Here is an 11,204-nt window from a genome sequence, read left to right as displayed (position 1 = left end):
CCCCCCCCCCTCCGGCTCCTATGTGAAGGCATGGCCAGATGGCTCTGTGTGCTGCCCCGTCTATAGGTGCAACCCCCGCAGCTCTCATTGGCCACAGTTCCTAGCGAATGGGATCTGTGGAACCAGCACTTGGGGCGGGGGCAGCGTATGGAGCCCCCGGGCTGCTCCTACACCTAGGAGCTGGAGGGGGGACATGTCGCTCTTTCTGGGATTTGCATGGAGCCAAGGCAGGCAGGGAGCTTGCCTTAGCCTCGCTGGGCCGCCGATCCAACTTTTAACAGCTCAATCGACGGTGCTGACCAGAGCCGCCAGGGTCCCTTTTCAACTGGGCATTCCAGCCAAAAAATGGACTCCTGGCAACTGTAGACTGTCCATGGGTGGCAACAAGCTTATTTGGGGAAGGGGAGTGAGAAAATAGAGCACCCAATATGGGTATTTGTGGGAGAATATTACCTAGAAGGAAAGGAAATGGTGGGGCAACACACAGAGAGAAAGAGGCCAGAGGATCAATGTAGGGGAGCAGAACAAGGTTATAACAGAGAACCTGAGGGAACAGGAAAATTGGTGTGTGATGGTGGTGGAAGGGTGAGAGGAAAATTGAAAAAGACAGAGCACCCAGAGAGGTGGGTGGGGAATGGAGATAACAGTAATGTTCCATGACAGGGGAACAGCAGACAAAGGAGCAGAGCAACCAGAAGAGAATGAAATGGGAATTATGCATTGCGACTAGGGGGTAAGGGCTCAGAGGAATATGAATGGAGGAAGAGAGCAAATAGCTTAAGATATATTTTGTTCCTTATTTCTAGACTGCAACGCTTTACACTGTATTACAACTTTGCAAGAACTGAAGAACTTTTAAATTGATACAATCACTTAGCCAAAGAAAGAAAGAAAGCTTCAGTGTCCTCCAATTCCACTTCAATTCTGCAGCCCAAGGACATGTAGGGACAGATCCTCAGCTGTGTAAGCCAAAGTCCATGGAACTACATTGACTTGCATCTGCAAAGTATCTGTCCAATTTTTTTTATTATTATTATTATGATGATTTTATTTTCTTGTTTAACAGTATGATTCTGCAGGTCTCGGTAAATACTCCTTGATCAGGATAACAAACTCCGTAAATCTGTAGCTAATTACTTTAGAATTTGCACTTCTCTGGATAAGTTTGCCACTTCCCTGTCCTTAGGATTAAAGCATTTCTACAAAGAACCTTTCATATATCAATTCCAGACTCTTTCCTGTTGCCAAATGCATTGGCTTTGTTCCCAGAAACCAGTCAGAAGCAGGGGCCACTACCTTTAATTTCAAAAGCCAGTTTTTGTTTTTGTTTGTTTTTTTTTTTAACTCCAGGGAGCAAAACCTTTCCCCTCTGCTTTCTTCATCCTTTTCTTGTTTGAGCACCAAACCAGCTAAAATTCTTTGATGGAAACTGAACAGACATGTCTATTCTGCAGTTCACAAATTTCCCTATCCTTTCCCCACACAAGGGTATGTGTGAGTGAGAATCGGTCACATACCTTACCAACACACTTTCCCCTCACTCTTAGCATTGTATGCAAGTATTACTGCATGTTGAAAATCACTTATAGTTTTGAGATGAGACTGCCATGCTGAAATTCTCAATGAGTCTTGGAAAACTTATTTGCCTCTTAATTGCTAATGTGCTGCCTAAAAGCATATACAAAAAGAACCACTATTAAAAAAAAAAATCCTACATTCCATGGTTTCAAGTTAGTATCCAAAGCAGAAATTTGAGAATCTGGATGAAAACAAAAACAAAACACCTCCCCCGAAAACCCCAAAATTCAAGCTCAGATTGAGACACCCTTTCTCACATTACACAGTACCTTACATCACAAGCAGTCCCCCTTCGAAGTCAGTGAGACATCCTGTGGAATAAGGTGCTGCTCATTGGTCCTGCTTTGAGCAGGGGGTTGGACTAGATGACCTCCTGAGGTCCCTTCCAACCCTGATATTCTGTGATTCTATGATTACAAGAATGGATATCACAGTCTGGCCTTCAGTGAGCACCTTTGCTTTCCTTTTAAAAAGAATTCTTTATTACAAAATTTGAAAGAGAATATAGAGAAATCAGGCCATGGGATAACATAATATTTTGCTATTTTTGCCATGAACTTGCTCTTATGGCTCTTGTTTTAAACTTTGATAATATAATCAATTGGATTGAGGGGTATTTTGTAGATGGATCACAGCAATGGCCTATATATCATACAAATGGGAAGGGAGAACAGCTCCAGCTGGGGAGCCCCAGAAGAAATCCGAGACATTACAGTAACTCTAGTAATCTTCAGGTTTACTTCAATTCTCTGCACACGTGAACATCGCTATGAGAAAAAATGCACAGGCCATATAAAGCCCTATACATTATTTTGCTGACTATCCAGTAACTATGAGTCTTGATATTTACAATTTCCTTCAGCAAAGAAAGAGGGCAGAGGGAACACTTGCAGGTATTAGGCAATAGTATTGCTACCACGCTATTGTTATCAACTTTGGCATGCTTTAGAGAGCATATTTCTAGATTGAGCTATTCCTGTGTCCTGGTATGTTACAGTTCCACACTGCATCAGCACCAGAACCAATTTTCTTTCTAGAGTCTCAGAAGCTTATGAAATGTGGTAATCAGAGCTGATCAGAAAAGGGGGAGGGGGAGAAGTTCCAAAAATTTGTGTGAAAACATTGTTTGGGTTTTTTTGGTAGAAAAACAAGAAAACAAACACACACAAAAACCCTGAATAATTTCAAAGAAAATGCTTACAAAAAAAAACAAAATGAAGTTTATAAACATTTTCATGTGGAAAAATAGAATTTCCTGATCTATTTTAACTGGGTCAAAGACTGGAAAGAAGACAACTAGGGAAATACTTGGATTATGATCTTTTCTGTCAAGGAATTATATATAGGAATACAAAAGTGCTACTACTGAGGCATTATTACGAAGATGTGGTCAGGAATCATCTAGCTAAACTTTTTCAGGAAGTACAGTCTGATTAATCCAGATTGTTTTGTTCCATCAGTAGTTCATACATCTTATTGTAGTGAAAAGTTTTCTTTCATTCTTAATTACTAAAATAGACCTTCCTGGAACCCATAACTCAGCACTTTTTGACCACAAGAGTCACTCTCACTTCCCCAGGTTGGATTCCAGCACTGTCTGTGTTTTTCTGGTTTTCCTGGTACCCACCAATTGTGGTTCTTCTGACCCTTGCCCTTCTTCATGGCTTAAAAGAGGCAGTGTGGCTGTGATGCTATTATTCATGACAGTATCAGTGCTTTGTTTAGTGAAGGAAGTGTGCTGACCATCCTTAAACATGCAGAAGTCTGCTCCAGAGGCGGATTAAGGTTGCTTGGGGCCCTAGGCCACAGCAAGTGGGGGCCCCCTCCCCAGCCCAGCCCAGCCCTTCCACCTGTGGTCCTGCCCCCATTCCACCCCCTCCACATGTGACCCCACCCCTTTCTGCCCCTTCCTTGGGGCTCCGCCCCTAGGGTGACCAGATGTCCCGATTTTATAGGGACTGTCCCGATTTTTGGGTCTTTTTCTTATATAGGCTCCTATTACCACCCACCCCCGTCCCAATTTTTCACATTTGCTATCTTGGCACCCTACCTGCCCCCGTTCCACCCAGGATCCCTCCAGTCCGCCCTCCTCCCTCCACTGCAGCCCAAGAAGCTGTCCCCCTGCCATGGCCCCTGGTTGCAGCGAGGAGTGAGAGCTCCCCAGCCTTGAAGCTGTGGCAGGTACCGAGAGCTCCTGCGGTCCTGGGGCCACAACAGGGGTCCCGGTGCTGGGGCTTTCCCTGCTGCCCCCAGCTTCTTCTGGGGTCAAGGTCTGGAGGTGCTGTGGGCTTTCCCCGCCCGGATGCCATGGATCAGGGTCGGGGGGCACGTTTCCCCTGCCTGACCACCAGGAAACAGGGTTGGGGGGTGCAGGGGTTTCCCCCGCTTGGCTGCCAGGGAGCAGGGGCAGGTGGCGCAGGGTGCTTCTCCTGCAGCCGTGCCACCCTGCCCACCCAAAATTGCTGCCCGGGAGTGGGGTTAGAGGTCCTGGGGGCTTCCCCCACTACCTGGCCACCAGGGACCGGGTCAGGGGGTGCGAGGATTTCCTCTGCCTGGCCACCAGAGAGCAGGGTTAGGAGGTGTGGAGGTTTCCGCCACCACCATGTCTGGCATGGCCTCCGAGAAACAGGATCAGAGGCGCAGGGGCTTTCCACGCCTGCCTAGGGCTCCAGGGCCCCACAGTTGGCCAGGGCCCCTGGGCACAGGCCCCGTAGACCCAGTCGCTAAAACACCACTGGTCTGCTCCACCATTACAAAACCATCCCTTAATAATGGCATGTTAACTAAAGACTGCTTAATCTCTAATGTTTCCTTTGGGGGACAGTGATTAAGAACGTGGTGGGAACAGGGTTCCACTCTGGTTTCCAGCCTTCCTTTGTAGTTATGACTGTCATTGTCATGACTACTGATATCCTTATTCATATTTTTATTTAAGCAAGCTTCAGTTGTTTAAAAAAACAAAAAAACAGAAAAAAACACACACATAGGGACCTTGCAGTTTGGCCCATTCTGTATATCCAGCGTTTCTGGTAGCAGTGAGAGACAGAACTTCGTATGGAGCCATTTGTTGTGAATACCTTCCTTTCTTAGAATGGAATCTGGAACATTTCCTAAGTTGTACACCTGTCTTTCTCACCTGAACCTCACTGGGACAGCCAAACAGATGGAAGTGAGGAGGATTAATGAACTTCTTTGGTCTGTCTCACTATTTTCTGCCACAATAGTAATGATATTTCCCACCCCCCAAAACAGCTTTGTCTGATGCCTTTGTTAATACAAGTTTAAATACCTGTGTGTCAGACACAAGATATACAGGTGCAAAGGTGCCTCCTCAGGGCATAGTGTTAAACTTAATCTACTTTTTTGACAGAGACATGTATTTTTTTGACAGATAAGACCAAACTATTGTTAACCTAGCCTTTCCCCTTCTGTCTGATCACCATTGTTTCAACATGTACCAACTCTATTGTACACACACACTACATTATTGCATATATATATATATATAATCACACACACACACACACACAGGGATACATTAATGACACCATTGCTAAGGGCGCACCAGGTATTTCCCTTGAATGGCATGTATGAATTTTCTAAAAGTTGTTGTGGCCGGGTTGTTCCCAGGATATTAGAGAGACAAGGGGGGTGAGGTAACATCTTATACTAGACGAGCTTCTGTTGGTGGAAGGTACAAGCATTCAAGCTACCCAGAGCTCTTCTTCAGAGTAATTTGTGTTCAACAGAATGTAATTTTAAAGTTGTAGGGACCAGTCCGGTCCTGGACCTTAGTTCTAGCTTCTTTGCCAAAAAGCTGTCTTAAAAGAGAAGCCAGGAAAAGTCTCAGATATTATAAAATTGGCATAGCTGGTTCTACACCACCCACTCCTCAGCATAAGATCATCTAGGGGGCAGAAAGGGGGGCATATCTTGGATTGGAAGAGGTATGGTAGAGAGCATGGCATTCTTTCAGATCCTTGGATGCCTCAGCCCTTGGGTACAGCTGGTACAAGTGTAGAGCAGCCTTGGCTCTGCAATAAAATATATGCCAGCCCAGGTTTGGGGCATTAGATGTGGAGATATCTTCCCCTTCCCAGCTCTGTAGTTGGGAATTGAGCTCTTTAGAATGTTTTAAGTTACTTTTCCCAGATTCAGACAGGATCTCTCTTGTTTTGGGAGAAACAGTTTTTGTGAAATGTTTCAGCACATGGACTCTTGAAAATTCATACACTAAGAACTACACCCATTCTTTGATTAATAAGACCATTCTCTAGGAAAAGATCATAAAGACAAACTGAAATATGAAGAGTTTACTATCTTGAGCACTGTCAAACCTATCAATGGCCAAACAGTTAAGATAACAGAAGGATGAGCATAACACTAATATGACAAAATGTTTTAAAGACTCTTCCTAACAGGATATTGAAGAGGATATGAAAACATATGATGATTAAGCCAGTCAGTACACCCAGAGAAAGCAACAGTATTTATAATCTTTCAGTGAGACCAGGGCCTAAGGGGTGAGAGAAATTACAAGAATGGAAAGTCAAGAAGAGCCACAGAGATTGATGTGACAATCACAAAGTGAGAATTTGAAAGGTTTGCAAAGAGCCATAGAGACTGACCACAAACAAAATTATCAACAATGTCCAAACTTTGGGAAGAAAAAAGAAAACAAAAGAATGAACAAACAAACCCAGAGGTGTACAATTACAATTTTTTTAAAGTGTGCTTTTATTATACTTCACCAGTTGTAACTGCTGTCAAAGGAGCAGAACTCAGAGCTGCCTTTATCACAACCCCTCAGGTACCAGCTTTCCAACCACCATCTGCACGGTCTCCTCCATGATCCCTGGGAAGTTTGAATGGGGCAGGAAGAGGATGTACGTTGGTTCTTGACATCTCTTCTGAGAGCATCTGCAGCCAGTGAACTGTCTGTGGGCTGCTTTCTAAGAGTCACGGGGTAAGGAACAATGGATGGTGCATAAGGTACAGACTTGCAGCTGGATACTCCTGGAGGACATGGATTGAAGACATGAGGGGAACCATTAATATTCTCCCCCCATCCCTGCCAACTCATAGAGGGGGAGCTGGGCTGGGAAGAGAGAGATCAGAGTTGAGGAGCAGCAGGAAGCCGTGAGGTTACTGAGGTTGAAGGGGAGGAAGAGAGACATGACTATGCTCTGAATGATGCCCCAGTAAATGCTCCCTGTGTTGTGTGAGGAAGGGATTATATTGAGTATCCATTTGGTTACTGCTAATTCTATAATTAAATATTTGTTGACTTATCCACTGCTAATTGAGTGCCAATTTTACCCTTAATTTAGCATCCAATTAATAGCTTACTCTAGTGGAACTGTGCAAACTTCTATTAATATTTGCTATCATTCCAATCCATTCTATAGCATAGACAATATACAGGTATGATTGTCTTCCAAATAATTTAAAGCTAGTTACTTGTGACTTCAGTCTGAGAATGAAGTCCTTTGTCTCTACCCATTCCATAATGTGAGGTCAGCAGGAGAGCCAGAGCTCCTGACACAAAATACAACCACTCAAGATATGCAATATCTTAAAAAATAGTTCTAGTTCACTAACCGTAAGAAATACAAACAATGTAAATCTTACAGAGTAATTTGCACCATTTCTTCTTGTTCCCCCGTGCAGTATCACTGAAGAAGGGGCAATGTAATAGAACTAGGGCCAATGTTTTAAAAACTCATATCACATGTTCTAAATAAACTATAGGTCACTCAAAGGAAAAGACCTAAGGAAAACGGTGGACAGCTCAACTAAAGCATCTGCTTGATGTGTACTGCATGGTCAAAAAAGCAAACTAGAAGAGAGGTGGTATTAAGAAAAGTGTGATAGATTGATTCAAAAAGGGTTTCTTTGTATCCCTCCTGTCCTTATTTAAGCTCTTAGTCCAAACCCATTGAAGTCAATGGAAAGACTCTTGTTGGCTCCAGTGGGTTTTGGGTCAGGCCCTATAGGAAGGAATTGTTTTAGGGGCATGTCTGGACTCACTTTTGCCTACACTTGTAGGCTGTTTCCTGATAATAAATAAATAAATATGCAGCTCTTATAAAGCCCTTTTCATTAGTAGATCTCATAGAACTTTACAGTATCATTAACCCTATATTACAGATAGTTTAGATTGTTTTGGCTAGTTGTTTATTGGGGATTGCAATAATTCATGCAACAATTATTCTTCTCTATTCTTGTCTGGTCTGCAATTCTTTTAAGTGCAAATGAATTCATTGTTCAACCACTATTTATGGGCCATCTTCACACCCAGATATGGAATGAAACATTACGGTCCCAGCATCATTTAGTTTATTGTTCTGTTTATGCCAACAGGATTCATAAGCACATAGGAAAATAGGTCTTAACAGCAGGGGAGAAAGATCATTGCTAAAACTCTTAATATGAACTGAGACTTTATGCGCTCACCATTGGCTCAGATATCAGAACTTATTTTAAATAGTTTAATATAATAAGAACAGAATGATTACCTGTACCTATTAATGACTGATATATCCCTAACCTTTTGGTTGCCATATTAGAAACTCAGTTCTGATCAATGAACTGTTTAAACTATATTAAAGTTTTAAATACAGTAGCAGCATGAGCAGGACAGAAGGAAAGATGGTCAGGCAGTAAAATAGTAACCACAAGGTACTAGAGTGATGGGCTCTAAGACAGAGAGACATAGTGGACCAGGTCTTCAGCTGGTGTAAACAGGAATAGCTCCAATCACCATTAGTGGAGCTATGCCAATTTTACACCAGCTGAAGATCTGGTTGAAAAACTGATTAATCATGGTTTTTTCCCCCATATTGTTGTCAACTTATTTGCCTCTGTATTTTGAACAGAAATTGATTGATGTTTGTTCCATTAAAACCGTGTACTGCAGTCTTGGCTAGCATCTGTGACAGTGATACATTAAGCCCATTAAGCTAAAATTCTGATTTCTTCTCATGGCGGCATCAGTGACAGGAAGTAGGGAGGATGCCAGAAACTTAAGATGATCAGATGTCACCAAGGAGGTTTGAGGATATTAATGTAGCTAAGTGCCAAAATTCTGTTAGCCAAGCTATGGTTTTCTGCTACGTATTCCAATGGGAATCAATGCAAGTCCACGTAAATAAGCAAAAAGTGAAATAAAAGGAGGGCATTGATGACTATAGTAAGGAGACGTCTGACGTGTATCATTGTTACCTTACAATTGGCTCAATTGACTTTTATGTCTGTGCTATTCACTTATCTATTTATACAATGACTTTTTTAAACCACAACAAACTAAATCAGAAGTAATATACTTTCTGTGGTGAATATACTTCACAAAACATTTTGGAGCATAACGCAGGCCACCGAATCTCACCCACCCACACCTGTAACAAACCCCTAACTGTCTTCCAACCCTTTGCAGTTCTCTTGGATTTTAATAGGCCAGGGCCATCTGTGTATAAGTATAGCAACTCTGTGATGGCTCTGGGGCCTCCTTCCTCGTCTCAGGAGGTGTGGTTATATTGGAGCCATGTTACTATGGGCACCTGAGCCAGTGGCTGCCCCCAGAACCTGCCTGAAAGGAGGATTTCAAGGGCAGAAAGAAGGATAATGTGGCCTCAGATTTTAAGGTAAAAGAGATTCATCTTATGACAAAATAATGGCTTCCTAGAGATCCTCTGACTGACTTACTTAATACTCCAGTAAACGATCTACATTTTAAAACACAACTAAATTAATTTCTTATTTATTGTTAACAGCTAGAATTGGTGTTGCATATTATTGGGAAAACATCTGCTCCTATGGAATTGTGATATAGTAAAACATGGACTGTCCTTGTAAGGGAAAAGCTTTCACAAACAAGAGAAGAACCAAAAAGGAGTTAATTATTTAGAAGTTTGGTCACTCTTACTCAGAGGAGGGGGGCTCCCCAGCCAGCAAGCCAGAATCCTTAGCCAAGTTCTTTGAATATTAACCTGATCCTGAATACGTAATGTATGATGTAGCATGTTAAGATTTTGTTGTAACTTTACCTTAATAAAAAATGTCAATAATAAATACTGTAATAAGAATCCTATCTGGTGGGAGAGAGGCAAGGAAACTTAAGATACATAAAATACTAGTAAAAAATAAATGAAGGGCAGATCATCACAAGCTGACAGAGCCACACAACGGAATAAGGGGCTGTAAGCACCTCCATACTCTCCTGGCAAAGGAGCTGCTATCTCTTCATCCAGTGCAAGAAGGGCAGGGGACTAAGTGGAACCTTGGCTCAGCGCCCACCAGCAGGGAGAAGGTGTCACAATTTCCTCCTCTCGGGGCACAGCAAATAAAGCTTTACCTTTGCTCAGGGCACATCATAAAGTAAAGATAGCCCCTCACTTGTAAGACACTCAGAAAGCATGGTGACAAGCATGGTATAAATAAGAGGCAGGCAGAAGGATTATCTGACTGTCTTGATTTTTCTCCCATATCATTCATTCTAAAAATATAAAACTATTAATGAAAGTATTAATTAATATATTTCAGAAGTATGGTGTAACAGGGAACTCACCTCTGGAGTGCCTCTGAGCAGCAGGGTATAGTATCACGTTCCTTTTCTTGCAACCATTGCCCTATGCAGGCTGCCTGCCAGATGTGTTGGGGTTTCAATAGCTTTGCCTTTAAGCCAGGCCACGAAGCCCAAATGAACCCTTCTGGTGTATTTAAAAGTCCAGAAATCAAAAAGACTATTTGCCCTTGCTAGCATCTTGAACCCCAGCTCTGTATCCTTTAAATTCGGCCCTTTATTCAGGCTCCCAAATAAGCTCCATCCCCTTTTGGGGGTTTATGCCTTTTTACCTGTGGCCACTAGAGGACCCCAGCCCCACCCACTATTCTGGTACCAACCCAGGGATCCTAACATCAACAGCCATATTCCGGATTGCTTGATTCAATTAGTTTCTGCTTCTTCCCTGGACCTCTTCTTTCCTGACACTTTTAACTTCACCCCTATCTCAGGGATAAACTAAGGTCCTCTCTCTCCCTACAAACCCAGTGGTGCAAAGTACAGTCAGAAAAACTCTGGTTATCCCTCAAGTTGCTTTGGCCAAAGAGGCATTCCCTTCCTTGCCCCTCTGGTTTTAGCCAGGAACTGAACTGCTAAGGCCCTGCAGCTCCTTTTATCTGAGACTGCTGGGCTCTGATTAGCTGTAACTAGCCCTTCCAGTACTTTCAGAGCCAGGTCTTTCTAGCCTGTGGCAGGGTGTAGAAGGCCCACATGGTCTCCCGTCAGGGCCTGATTTCCAATTCAGCACAGTAGGTATGTGCCATGGTGCACTGGCATTGTAGGGGTGCCTTACCTTTCTAAAACTGTGTGCAACACAAAGGTTAACGGTAGGTGGGGGGAGGAGTGGGGCGCTGAAGATGCTGTGCCTAGAGGCACGTAAGGTGTAAATCCTGCCCTGCCTCCTGTAGGGAGCTGCAGAGGCCAGGTACACCCTGTCACACATGGTTTCTGTAATTATTTTATTTTAAAAAATTGGCTTGTTTTCAAGGTAGTTCACCCCCCAAAAGATATACTTTGCTGTCTATATATAAAAGTAGGGTAGCAGGATTATGCGACTTCCAATAAG

At 43.0% G+C, this 11,204-nt stretch overlaps 1 protein-coding gene across 2 annotated transcripts in view; it reads right to left on the bottom strand.

The window, feature by feature from the left end:
• The window catches only part of LOC128835143 (uncharacterized), an 88,895-nt gene that overhangs the window by 16,431 nt on the left and 61,260 nt on the right, over positions 1–11,204 (bottom strand). The window contains exon 3 of one of the 2 annotated variants that reach the window (XR_008444581.1): positions 6,114–6,594. The exons of the other annotated variant lie outside the window; for it this stretch is intronic. The gene's annotated coding sequence lies outside the window, so the exon portion shown is untranslated. Of the gene's footprint in view, positions 1–6,113; positions 6,595–11,204 lie in introns of those variants that run through there. 2 annotated transcript variants of the gene reach the window in all.

This window comes from Malaclemys terrapin, chromosome 3 (genome assembly GCF_027887155.1).
Source record: "Malaclemys terrapin pileata isolate rMalTer1 chromosome 3, rMalTer1.hap1, whole genome shotgun sequence".
Taxonomy (NCBI): domain Eukaryota; kingdom Metazoa; phylum Chordata; order Testudines; family Emydidae; genus Malaclemys; species Malaclemys terrapin.
The sequence above is the reverse complement of the archived record's forward strand: the minus strand, read 5'-3'. Positions and strand labels throughout refer to the sequence as shown.